Raw genomic sequence first — 13,614 nt, 5'->3', positions numbered from 1 at the left:
GGCTCCCGCATATGCTTTAATCACACTTTTTGTCCATTTGCCTATCAGTTTGTTAACGAAGTGGACAGAGGCTTTTTTTCGCGCCCCTAAAAGTGACTTTTAACGGTGGTTTTTGCATTTTAATGATGGGTCTTATCATTGTGGAGGGTCCCCCGACACAATGCACATAGTCTGGAGCTCGCGGGGGTCCCGCATATGCTTTAATCCCACTTTTGTTCATTTGCCTATCAGTTTGTTAACGAAGTGGACAGAGGCTGTTTTTTGCCCCTAAAAGTGACTTTTAACGGTGGTTTTTGCATTTAAATGATGGGTCTTATCATTGTGGAGGGTCCCCGACACAATGCACATAGTCTGGAGCTCGCGGGGGTCCCGCATATGCTTTAATCAAACTTTTGTCCATTTGCCTATAGGTTTGTTAACGAAGTGGACAGAGGCTGTTTTTTTCCCCCTAAAACTTACTTTTAATGTGGGTTTTTGCATTTAAATGATGGGTCTTATCATTTACGGGGGTCCCCGACACAATGCACATAGTCTGGAGCTCGCTGGGCTCCCGCATATGCTTTAATCACACTTTTGTCCATTTGCCTATCAGTTTGTTAACGAAGTGGACAGAGGCTGTTTTTTGCCCCTAAAAGTGACTTTTAACGGTGATTTTTGCATTTAAATGATGGGTTGTATCATTGTGGAGGGTCCCCGACACAATGCACATAGTCTGGAGCTCGCGGGGGTCCCGCATATGCTTTAATCACACTTTTGTCCATTTGCCTATCAGTTTGTTAACGAAGTGGACAGAGGCTAATTTGTGCCCCTAAAAGTGACTTTTAACTGTGGTTTTTGCATTTAAATGATGGGTCTTATCATTCACGGGGGTCCCCGACACAATGCACATAGTCTGGAGCTCGCTGGGCTCCCGCATATGCTTTAATCACACTTTTGTCCATTTGCCTATCAGTTTGTTAACGAAGTGGACAGAGGGTGTTTTTCCCCCTAAAAGTGACTTTTAATGGGGGTTTTTGCATTTAAATGATGGGTCTTATCATTGTGGAGGGTCCCCGACACAATGCACATAGTCTGGAGCTCGCGGGGGTCCCGCATATGCTTTAATCAAACTTTTGTCCATTTGCCTATAGTTTTGTTAACGAAGTGGACAGAGGCTGTTTTTTTCCCCCTAAAAGTTACTTTTAATGTGGGTTTTTGCATTTAAATGATGGGTCTTATCATTTACGGGGGTCCCCGACACAATGCACATAGTCTGGAGCTCGCTGGGCTCCCGCATATGCTTTAATCACACTTTTGTCCATTTGCCTATCAGTTTGTTAACGAAGTGGACAGAGGGTGTTTTTTGCCCCTAAAAGTGACTTTTAACGGTGGTTTTTGCATTTAAATGATGGGTCTTATCATTGTGGAGGGTCCCCGACACAATGCACATAGTCTGGAGCTCGCGGGGGTCCCGCATATGCTTTAATCACACTTTTCAATGCACATGGTCTGGAGCTCGCTGGGGTCCCGCAAATGCTTTAATCACACTTTTGTCCATTTGCCTATCAGTTTGTTAACGAAGTGGACAGAGGCTGTTTTTCGCCCCTAAAAGTGACTTTTAATGGTGGGTTTTGCATTTAAATGATGGGTCTTATCATTGTGGAGGGTCCCCGACACAATGCAACTAGTCTGGAGCTCGCTGGGGTCCCGCAAATGCTTTAATCACACTTTTGTTCATTTGCCTATCAGTTTGTTAACGAAGTGGACAGAGGCTGTTTTTCGCCCCTAAAAGTGACTTTTAATGGTGGGTTTTGCATTTAAATGATGGGTCTTATCATTGTGGAGGGTCCCCGACACAATGCACATAGTCTGGAGCTCGCGGGGGTCCCGCATATGCTTTAATCAAACTTTTGTCCATTTGCCTATAGTTTTGTTAACGAAGTGGACAGAGGCTGTTTTTTCCCCCTAAAAGTTACTTTTAATGTGGGTTTTTGCATTTAAATGATGGGTCTTATCATTTACGGGGGTCCCCGACACAATGCACATAGTCTGGAGCTCGCTGGGCTCCCGCATATGCTTTAATCACACTTTTGTTCATTTGCCTATCAGTTTGTTAACGAAGTGGACAGAGGCTGTTTTTCGCCCCTAAAAGTGACTTTTAATGGTGGGTTTTCTCATTTAAATGATGGGTCTTATCATTGTGGAGGGTCCCCGACACAATGCACATAGTCTGGAGCTCGCGGGGGTCCCGCATATGCTTTAATCAAACTTTTGTCCATTTGCCTATAGTTTTGTTAACGAAGTGGACAGAGGCTGTTTTTTCCCCCTAAAAGTTACTTTTAATGTGGGTTTTTGCATTTAAATGATGGGTCTTATCATTTACGGGGGTCCCCGACACAATGCACATAGTCTGGAGCTCGCTGGGCTCCCGCATATGCTTTAATCACACTTTTGTCCATTTGCCTATCAGTTTGTTAACGAAGTGGACAGAGGGTGTTTTTTGCCCCTAAAAGTGACTTTTAACGGTGGTTTTTGCATTTAAATGATGGGTCTTATCATTGTGGAGGGTCCCCGACACAATGCACATAGTCTGGAGCTCGCGGGGGTCCCGCATATGCTTTAATCCCACTTTTGTTCATTTGCCTATCAGTTTGTTAACGAAGTGGACAGAGGCTGTTTTTTCCCCCTAAAAGTGACTTTTAACGGTGGTTTTTGCATTTAAATGATGGGTCTTATCATTGTGGAGGGTCCCCGACACAATACACATAGTCTGGAGCTCGCGGGGGTCCCGCATATGCTTGAATCACACTTTTGTCCATTTGCCTATCAGTTTGTTAACGAAGTGGACAGAGGCTGTTTTTTCCCCCTAAAAGTGACTTTTAATGGGGGTTTTTGCATTTAAATGATGGGTCTTATCATTCACGGGGGTCCCCGACACAATGCACATAGTCTGGAGCTCGCTGGGCTCCCGCATATGCTTTAATCACACTTTTGTCCATTTGCCTATCAGTTTGTTAACGAAGTGGACAGAGGCTGTTTTTCGCCCCTAAAAGTGACTTTTAACGGTGGTTTTTGCATTTAAATGATGGGTCTTATCATTGTGGAGGGTCCCCGACACAATGCACATAGTCTGGAGCTCGCGGGGTCCCGCATATGCTTTAATCACACTTTTGTCCATTTGCCTATCAGTTTGTTAACGAAGTGGACAGAGGGTGTTTTTTCCCCCTAAAAGTGACTTTTAATGGGGGTTTTTGCATTTAAATGATGGGTCTTATCATTCACGGGGGTCCCCCACACAATGCACATAGTCTGGAGCTCGCTGGGCTCCCGCATATGCTTTAATCACACTTTTGTCCATTTGCCTATCAGTTTGTTAACGAAGTGGACAGAGGGTGTTTTTTCCCCCTAAAAGTGACTTTTAATGGGGGTTTTTGCATTTAAATGATGGGTCTTATCATTCACGGGGGTCCCCCACACAATGCACATAGTCTGGAGCTCGCGGGGGTCCGCATATGCTTTAATCCCACTTTTGTTCATTTGCCTATCAGTTTGTTAACGAAGTGGACAGAGGCTTTTTTTCGCCCCTAAAAGTGACTTTTAACGGTGGTTTTTGCATTTTAATGATGGGTCTTATCATTGTGGAGGGTCCCCGACACAATGCACATAGTCTGGAGCTCGCGGGGGTCCCGCATATGCTTTAATCCCACTTTTGTTCATTTGCCTATCAGTTTGTTAACGAAGTGGACAGAGGCTGTTTTTTGCCCCTAAAAGTGACTTTTAACGGTGGTTTTTGCATTTAAATGATGGGTCTTATCATTGTGGAGGGTCCCCGACACAATGCTCATAGTCTGGAGCTCGCGGGGGTCCCGCATATGCTTTAATCAAACTTTTGTCCATTTGCCTATAGGTTTGTTAACGAAGTGGACAGAGGCTGTTTTTTCCCCCTAAAAGTTACTTTTAATGTGGGTTTTTGCATTTAAATGATGGGTCTTATCATTTACGGGGGTCCCCGACACAATGCACATAGTCTGGAGCTCGCTGGGCTCCCGCATATGCTTTAATCACACTTTTGTCCATTTGCCTATCAGTTTGTTAACGAAGTGGACAGAGGCTGTTTTTTGCCCCTAAAAGTGACTTTTAACGGTGATTTTTGCATTTAAATGATGGGTTGTATCATTGTGGAGGGTCCCCGACACAATGCACATAGTCTGGAGCTCGCGGGGGTCCCGCATATGCTTTAATCACACTTTTGTCCATTTGCCTATCAGTTTGTTAACGAAGTGGACAGAGGCTAATTTGTGCCCCTAAAAGTGACTTTTAACTGTGGTTTTTGCATTTAAATGATGGGTCTTATCATTCACGGGGGTCCCCGACACAATGCACATAGTCTGGAGCTCGCTGGGCTCCCGCATATGCTTTAATCACACTTTTGTCCATTTGCCTATCAGTTTGTTAACGAAGTGGACAGAGGGTGTTTTTCCCCCTAAAAGTGACTTTTAATGGGGGTTTTTGCATTTAAATGATGGGTCTTATCATTGTGGAGGGTCCCCGACACAATGCACATAGTCTGGAGCTCGCGGGGGTCCCGCATATGCTTTAATCAAACTTTTGTCCATTTGCCTATAGTTTTGTTAACGAAGTGGACAGAGGCTGTTTTTTCCCCCTAAAAGTTACTTTTAATGTGGGTTTTTGCATTTAAATGATGGGTCTTATCATTTACGGGGGTCCCCGACACAATGCACATAGTCTGGAGCTCGCTGGGCTCCCCGCATATGCTTTAATCACACTTTTGTCCATTTGCTATCAGTTTGTTAACGAAGTGGACAGAGGGTGTTTTTTGCCCCTAAAAGTGACTTTTAACGGTGGTTTTTGCATTTAAATGATGGGTCTTATCATTGTGGAGGGTCCCCGACACAATGCACATAGTCTGGAGCTCGCGGGGGTCCCGCATATGCTTTAATCACACTTTTCAATGCACATGGTCTGGAGCTCGCTGGGGTCCCGCAAATGCTTTAATCACACTTTTGTCCATTTGCCTATCAGTTTGTTAACGAAGTGGACAGAGGCTGTTTTTCGCCCCTAAAAGTGACTTTTAATGGTGGGTTTTGCATTTAAATGATGGGTCTTATCATTGTGGAGGGTCCCCGACACAATGCAACTAGTCTGGAGCTCGCTGGGGTCCCGCAAATGCTTTAATCACACTTTTGTTCATTTGCCTATCAGTTTGTTAACGAAGTGGACAGAGGCTGTTTTTCGCCCCTAAAAGTGACTTTTAATGGTGGGTTTTGCATTTAAATGATGGGTCTTATCATTGTGGAGGGTCCCCGACACAATGCACATAGTCTGGAGCTCGCGGGGGTCCCGCATATGCTTTAATCAAACTTTTGTCCATTTGCCTATAGTTTTGTTAACGAAGTGGACAGAGGCTGTTTTTTCCCCCTAAAAGTTACTTTTAATGTGGGTTTTTGCATTTAAATGATGGGTCTTATCATTTACGGGGGTCCCCGACACAATGCACATAGTCTGGAGCTCGCTGGGCTCCCGCATATGCTTTAATCACACTTTTGTTCATTTGCCTATCAGTTTGTTAACGAAGTGGACAGAGGCTGTTTTTCGCCCCTAAAAGTGACTTTTAATGGTGGGTTTTGCATTTAAATGATGGGTCTTATCATTGTGGAGGGTCCCCGACACAATGCACATAGTCTGGAGCTCGCGGGGGTCCCGCATATGCTTTAATCAAACTTTTGTCCATTTGCCTATAGTTTTGTTAACGAAGTGGACAGAGGCTGTTTTTTCCCCCTAAAAGTTACTTTTAATGTGGGTTTTTGCATTTAAATGATGGGTCTTATCATTTACGGGGGTCCCCGACACAATGCACATAGTCTGGAGCTCGCTGGGCTCCCGCATATGCTTTAATCACACTTTTGTCCATTTGCCTATCAGTTTGTTAACGAAGTGGACAGAGGGTGTTTTTTGCCCCTAAAAGTGACTTTTAACGGTGGTTTTTGCATTTAAATGATGGGTCTTATCATTGTGGAGGGTCCCCGACACAATGCACATAGTCTGGAGCTCGCGGGGGTCCCGCATATGCTTTAATCCCACTTTTGTTCATTTGCCTATCAGTTTGTTAACGAAGTGGACAGAGGCTGTTTTTTCCCCCTAAAAGTGACTTTTAACGGTGGTTTTTGCATTTAAATGATGGGTCTTATCATTGTGGAGGGTCCCCGACACAATACACATAGTCTGGAGCTCGCGGGGGTCCCGCATATGCTTGAATCACACTTTTGTCCATTTGCCTATCAGTTTGTTAACGAAGTGGACAGAGGCTGTTTTTTCCCCCTAAAAGTGACTTTTAATGGGGGTTTTTGCATTTAAATGATGGGTCTTATCATTCACGGGGGTCCCCGACACAATGCACATAGTCTGGAGCTCGCTGGGCTCCCGCATATGCTTTAATCACACTTTTGTCCATTTGCCTATCAGTTTGTTAACGAAGTGGACAGAGGCTGTTTTTCGCCCCTAAAAGTGACTTTTAACGGTGGTTTTTGCATTTAAATGATGGGTCTTATCATTGTGGAGGGTCCCCGACACAATGCACATAGTCTGGAGCTCGCGGGGTCCCGCATATGCTTTAATCACACTTTTGTCCATTTGCCTATCAGTTTGTTAACGAAGTGGACAGAGGGTGTTTTTTCCCCCTAAAAGTGACTTTTAATGGGGGTTTTTGCATTTAAATGATGGGTCTTATCATTCACGGGGGTCCCCCACACAATGCACATAGTCTGGAGCTCGCGGGGGTCCCGCATATGCTTTAATCCCACTTTTGTTCATTTGCCTATCAGTTTGTTAACGAAGTGGACAGAGGCTGTTTTTTGCCCCTAAAAGTGACTTTTAACGGTGGTTTTTGCATTTAAATGATGGGTCTTATCATTGTGGAGGGTCCCCGACACAATGCACATAGTCTGGAGCTCGCGGGGGTCCCGCATATGCTTTAATCAAACTTTTGTCCATTTGCCTATAGTTTTGTTAACGAAGTGGACAGAGGCTGTTTTTTCCCCCTAAAAGTTACTTTTAATGTGGGTTTTTGCATTTAAATGATGGGTCTTATCATTTACGGGGGTCCCCGACACAATGCACATAGTCTGGAGCTCGCTGGGCTCCCGCATATGCTTTAATCACACTTTTGTCCATTTGCCTATCAGTTTGTTAACGAAGTGGACAGAGGGTGTTTTTTGCCCCTAAAAGTGACTTTTAACGGTGGTTTTTGCATTTAAATGATGGGTCTTATCATTGTGGAGGGTCCCCGACACAATGCACATAGTCTGGAGCTCGCGGGGGTCCCGCATATGCTTTAATCCCACTTTTGTTCATTTGCCTATCAGTTTGTTAACGAAGTGGACAGAGGCTGTTTTTTGCCCCTAAAAGTGACTTTTAACGGTGGTTTTTGCATTTAAATGATGGGTCTTATCATTGTGGAGGGTCCCCGACACAATGCACATAGTCTGGAGCTCGCGGGGGTCCCGCATATGCTTTAATCAAACTTTTGTCCATTTGCCTATAGGTTTGTTAACGAAGTGGACAGAGGCTGTTTTTTCCCCCTAAAAGTGACTTTTAATGGGGGTTTTTGCATTTAAATGATGGGTCTTATCATTTACGGGGGTCCCCGACACAATGCACATAGTCTGGAGCTCGCTGGGCTCCCGCATATGCTTTAATCACACTTTTGTCCATTTGCCTATCAGTTTGTTAACGAAGTGGACAGAGGCTGTTTTTTCCCCCTAAAAGTGACTTTTAACGGTGGTTTTTGCATTTAAATGATGGGTCTTATCATTGTGGAGGGTCCCGGACACAATGCACATAGTCTGGAGCTCGCGGGGGTCCCGCATATGCTTTAATCACACTTTTGTCCATTTGCCTATAGGTTTGTTAACGAAGTGGACAGAGGCTGTTTTTTCCCCCTAAAAGTGACTTTTAATGGGGGTTTTTGCATTTAAATGATGGGTCTTATCATTTACGGGGGTCCCCGACACAATGCACATAGTCTGGAGCTCGCTGGGCTCCCGCATATGCTTTAATCACACTTTTGTCCATTTGCTTATCAGTTTGTTAACAAAGTGGACAGAGGCTGTTTTTTGCCCCTAAAAGTGACTTTTAACGGTGGTTTTTGCATTTAAATGATGGGTCTTATCATTGTGGAGGGTCCCGGACACAATGCACATAGTCTGGAGCTCGCGGGGGTCCCGCATATGCTTTAATCACACTTTTGTCCATTTGCCTATAGGTTTGTTAACGAAGTGGACAGAGGCTGTTTTTTCCCCCTAAAAGTGACTTTTAACGGTGGTTTTTGCATTTTAATGATGGGTCTTATCATTGTGGAGGGTCCCCGACACAACGCACATGGTCTGGAGCTCGCTGGGGTCCCGCAAATGCTTTAATCACACTTTTGTCCATTTGCCTATCAGTTTGTTAACAAAGTGGACAGAGGCTGTTTTTTGCCCCTAAAAGTGACTTTTAACGGTGGTTTTTGCATTTAAATGATGGGTCTTATCATTGTGGAGGGTCCCCGACACAATGCACATAGTCTGGAGCTCGTGGCGTCCCGCATATGCTTTAATCACACTTTTGGTCATTTGCCTATCAGTTTGTTAACGAAGTGGACAGAGGCTGTTTTTTGCCCCTAAAAGTGACTTTTAATGGGGGTTTTTGCATTTAAATGATGGGTCTTATCATTCACGGGGGTCCCCGACACAATGCACATAGTCTGGAGCTCGCTGGGCTCCCGCATATGCTTTAATCACACTTTTGTCCATTTGCCTATCAGTTTGTTAACGAAGTGGACAGAGGCTGTTTTTCGCCCCTAAAAGTGACTTTTAACGGTGGTTTTTGCATTTAAATGATGGGTCTTATCATTGTGGAGGGTCCCCGACACAATGCACATAGTCTGGAGCTCGCGGGGTCCCGCATATGCTTTAATCACACTTTTGTCCATTTGCCTATCAGTTTGTTAACGAAGTGGACAGAGGGTGTTTTTTCCCCCTAAAAGTGACTTTTAATGGGGGTTTTTGCATTTAAATGATGGGTCTTATCATTCACGGGGGTCCCCCACACAATGCACATAGTCTGGAGCTCGCTGGGCTCCCGCATATGCTTTAATCACACTTTTGTCCATTTGCCTATCAGTTTGTTAACGAAGTGGACAGAGGCTTTTTTTCGCCCCTAAAAGTGACTTTTAACGGTGGTTTTTGCATTTTAATGATGGGTCTTATCATTGTGGAGGGTCCCCGACACAATGCACATAGTCTGGAGCTCGCGGGGGTCCCGCATATGCTTTAATCCCACTTTTGTTCATTTGCCTATCAGTTTGTTAACGAAGTGGACAGAGGCTGTTTTTTCCCCCTAAAAGTTACTTTTAATGTGGGTTTTTGCATTTAAATGATGGGTCTTATCATTTACGGGGGTCCCCGACACAATGCACATAGTCTGGAGCTCGCTGGGCTCCCGCATATGCTTTAATCACACTTTTGTCCATTTGCCTATCAGTTTGTTAACGAAGTGGACAGAGGCTGTTTTTTGCCCCTAAAAGTGACTTTTAACGGTGATTTTTGCATTTAAATGATGGGTTGTATCATTGTGGAGGGTCCCCGACACAATGCACATAGTCTGGAGCTCGCGGGGGTCCCGCATATGCTTTAATCACACTTTTGTCCATTTGCCTATCAGTTTGTTAACGAAGTGGACAGAGGCTAATTTGTGCCCCTAAAAGTGACTTTTAACTGTGGTTTTTGCATTTAAATGATGGGTCTTATCATTGTGGAGGGTCCCCGACACAATGCACATAGTCTGGAGCTCGCGGGGGTCCCGCATATGCTTTAATCACACTTTTGTCCATTTGCCTATCAGTTTGTTAACGAAGTGGACAGAGGCTGTTTTTTGCCCCTAAAAGTGACTTTTAACGGTGGTTTTTGCATTTAAATGATGGGTCTTATCATTGTGGAGGGTCCCCGACACAATGCACATAGTCTGGAGCTCGCGGGAGTCCCGCATATGCTTTAATCACACTTTTGTCCATTTGCCTATAGGTTTGTTAACGAAGTGGACAGAGGCTGTTTTTTCCCCCTAAAAGTGACTTTTAATGGGGGTTTTTGCATTTAAATGATGGGTCTTATCATTTACGGGGGTCCCCGACACAATGCACTTAGTCTGGAGCTCGCTGGGCTCCCGCATATGCTTTAATCAAACTTTTGTCCATTTGCTTATCAGTTTGTTTACGAAGTGGACAGAGGCTGTTTTTTCCCCCTAAAAGTGACTTTTAATGGGGTTTTTTGCATTTAAATGATGGGTCTTATCATTTACGGGGGTCCCCGACACAATGCACATAGTCTGGAGCTCGCTGGGCTCCCGCATATGCTTTAATCACACTTTTGTCCATTTGCTTATCAGTTTGTTTACGAAGTGGACAGAGGCTGTTTTTCGCCCCTAAAAGTGACTTTTAACGGTGGTTTTTGCATTTTAATGATGGGTCTTATCATTGTGGAGGGTCCCCGACACAACGCACATGGTCTTGAGCTCGCTGGGGTCCCGCAAATGCTTTAATCACACTTTTGTCCATTTGCCTATCAGTTTGTTAACGAAGTGGACAGAGGCTGTTTTTTGCCCCTAAAAGTGACTTTTAACGGTGGTTTTTGCATTTAAATGATGGGTCTTATCATTGTGGAGGGTCCCCGACACAATGCACATAGTCTAGAGCTCGTGGCGTCCCGCATATGCTTTAATCACACTTTTGTCCATTTGCCTATCAGTTTGTTAACGAAGTGGACAGAGGCTGTTTTTTCCCCCTAAAAGTGACTTTTAATGGGGGTTTTTGCATTTAAATGATGGGTCTTATCATTCACGGGGGTCCCGACACAATGCACATAGTCTGGAGCTCGCTGGGCTCCCGATAATGCTTTAATCACACTTTTGTTCATTTGCCTATCAGTTTGTTAACGAAGTGGACAGAGGCTGTTTTTGCCCCTAAAAGTGACTTTTAACGGTGCTTTTTGAATTTAAATGATGGGTCTTATCATTGTGGAGGGTCCCCGACACAATGCACATAGTCTGGAGCTCGCGGGGGTCCCGCATATGCTTTAATCACACTTTTCAATGCACATGGTCTGGAGCTCGCTGGGGTCCCGCAAATGCTTTAATCACACTTTTGTCCATTTGCCTATCAGTTTGTTAACGAAGTGGACAGAGGCTGTTTTTCGCCCCTAAAAGTGACTTTTAATGGTGGGTTTTGCATTTAAATGATGGGTCTTATCATTGTGGAGGGTCCCCGACACAATGCAACTAGTCTGGAGCTCGCTGGGGTCCCGCAAATGCTTTAATCACACTTTTGTCCATTTGCCTATCAGTTTGTTACGAAGTGGACAGAGGCTGTTTTTTCCCCCTAAAAGTTACTTTTAATGTGGGTTTTTGCATTTAAATGATGGTTCTTATCATTTACGGGGGTCCCCGACACAATGCACATAGTCTGGAGCTCGCTGGGCTCCCGCATATGCTTTAATCACACTTTTGTCCATTTGCCTATCAGTTTGTTAACGAAGTGGACAGAGGGTGTTTTTTGCCCCTAAAAGTGACTTTTAACGGTGGTTTTTGCATTTAAATGATAGGTCTTATCATTGTGGAGGGTCCCCGACACAATGCACATAGTCTGGAGCTCGCGGGGGTCCCGCATATGCTTTAATCACACTTTTGTCCATTTGCCTATCAGTTTGTTAACGAAGTGGACAGAGGCTGTTTTTTGCCCCTAAAAGTGACTTTTAACGGTGGTTTTTGCATTTAAATGATGGGTCTTATCATTGTGGAGGGTCCCCGACACAATGCACATAGTCTGGAGCTCGCGGGGTCCCGCATATGCTTTAATCACACTTTTGTCCATTTGCCTATCAGTTTGTTAACGAAGTGGACAGAGGCTGTTTTTTCCCCCTAAAAGTGACTTTTAATGGGGGTTTTTGCATTTAAATGATGGGTCTTATCATTCACGGGGGTCCCCGACACAATGCACATAGTCTAGAGCTCGCTGGGCTCCCGCATATGCTTTAATCACACTTTTGTCCATTTGCCTATCAGTTTGTTAACGAAGTGGACAGAGGCTGTTTTTTGCACCTAAAAGTGACTTTTAACGGTGGTTTTGCATTTTAATGATGGGTCTTATCATTGTGGAGGGTCCCCGACACAACGCACATGGTCTGGAGCTCACTGGGGTCCCGCAAATGCTTTAATCAAACTTTTGTCCATTTGCCTATCAGTTTGTTAACGAAGTGGACAGAGGCTGTTTTTTGCCCCTAAAAGTGACTTTTACGGTGGTTTTTGCATTTAAATGATGGGTCTTATCATTGTGGAGGGTCCCCGACACAATGCACATAGTCTGGAGCTCGCGGGGTCCCGCATAAGCTTTAATCACACTTTTGTCCACTTGACTATCAGTTTGTTAACGAAGTGGACAGAGGCTGTTTTTCGCCCCTAAAAGTGACTTTTAAAGGTGGTTTTTGCATTTAAATGATGGGTCTTATCATTGTGGAGGGTCCCCGACACAATGCACATGGTCTGGAGCTCGCTGGGGTCCCGATAATGCTTTAATCACACTTTTGTTCATTTGCCTATCAGTTTGTTAACGAAGTGGACAGAGGCTGTTTTTTGCCCCTAAAAGTGACTTTTAACGGTGGTTTTTGCATTTAAATGATGGGTCGTATCATTGTGGAGGGTCCCCGACACAATGCACATAGTCTGGAGCTCGCGGGGGTCCCGCATATGCTTTAATCACACTTTTGTCCATTTGCCTATCAGTTTGTTAACGAAGTGGACAGAGGCTGTTTTTCGCCCCTAAAAGTGACTTTTAATGGTGGGTTTTGCATTTAAATGATGGGTCTTATCATTGTGGAGGGTCCCCGACACAATGCAACTAGTCTGGAGCTCGCTGGGGTCCCGCAAATGCTTTAATCACACTTTTGTCCATTTGCCTATCAGTTTGTTACGAAGTGGACAGAGGCTGTTTTTTCCCCCTAAAAGTGGCTTTTAATTGGGGTTTTTGCATTTAAATGATGGGTCTTATCATTCACGGGGTCCCTGACACAATGCACATAGTCTGGAGCTCGCTGGGCTCCCGCATATGCTTTAATCACACTTTTGTCCATTTGCCTATCAGTTTGTTAACGAAGTGGACAGAGGCTTTTTTTCGCCCCTAAAAGTGACTTTTAACGGTGGTTTTTGCATTTTAATGATGGGTCTTATCATTGTGGAGGGTCCCCGACACAATGCACATAGTCTGGAGCTCGCGGGGGTCCCGCATATGCTTTAATCCCACTTTTGTTCATTTGCCTATCAGTTTGTTAACGAAGTGGACAGAGGCTGTTTTTTGCCCCTAAAAGTGACTTTTAACGGTGGTTTTTGCATTTAAATGATGGGTCTTATCATTGTGGAGGGTCCCCGACACAATGCACATAGTCTGGAGCTCGCGGGGGTCCCGCATATGCTTTAATCAAACTTTTGTCCATTTGCCTATAGGTTTGTTAACGAAGTGGACAGAGGCTGTTTTTTCCCCCTAAAAGTGACTTTTAATGGGGGTTTTTGCATTTAAATGATGGGTCTTATCAT

Source organism: Notothenia rossii, assembly GCF_949606895.1.
Source record: "Notothenia rossii genome assembly, contig: scaffold_129, whole genome shotgun sequence".
NCBI lineage: Eukaryota > Metazoa > Chordata > Actinopteri > Perciformes > Nototheniidae > Notothenia > Notothenia rossii.
Note: the sequence above shows the minus strand (reverse complement) of the source record.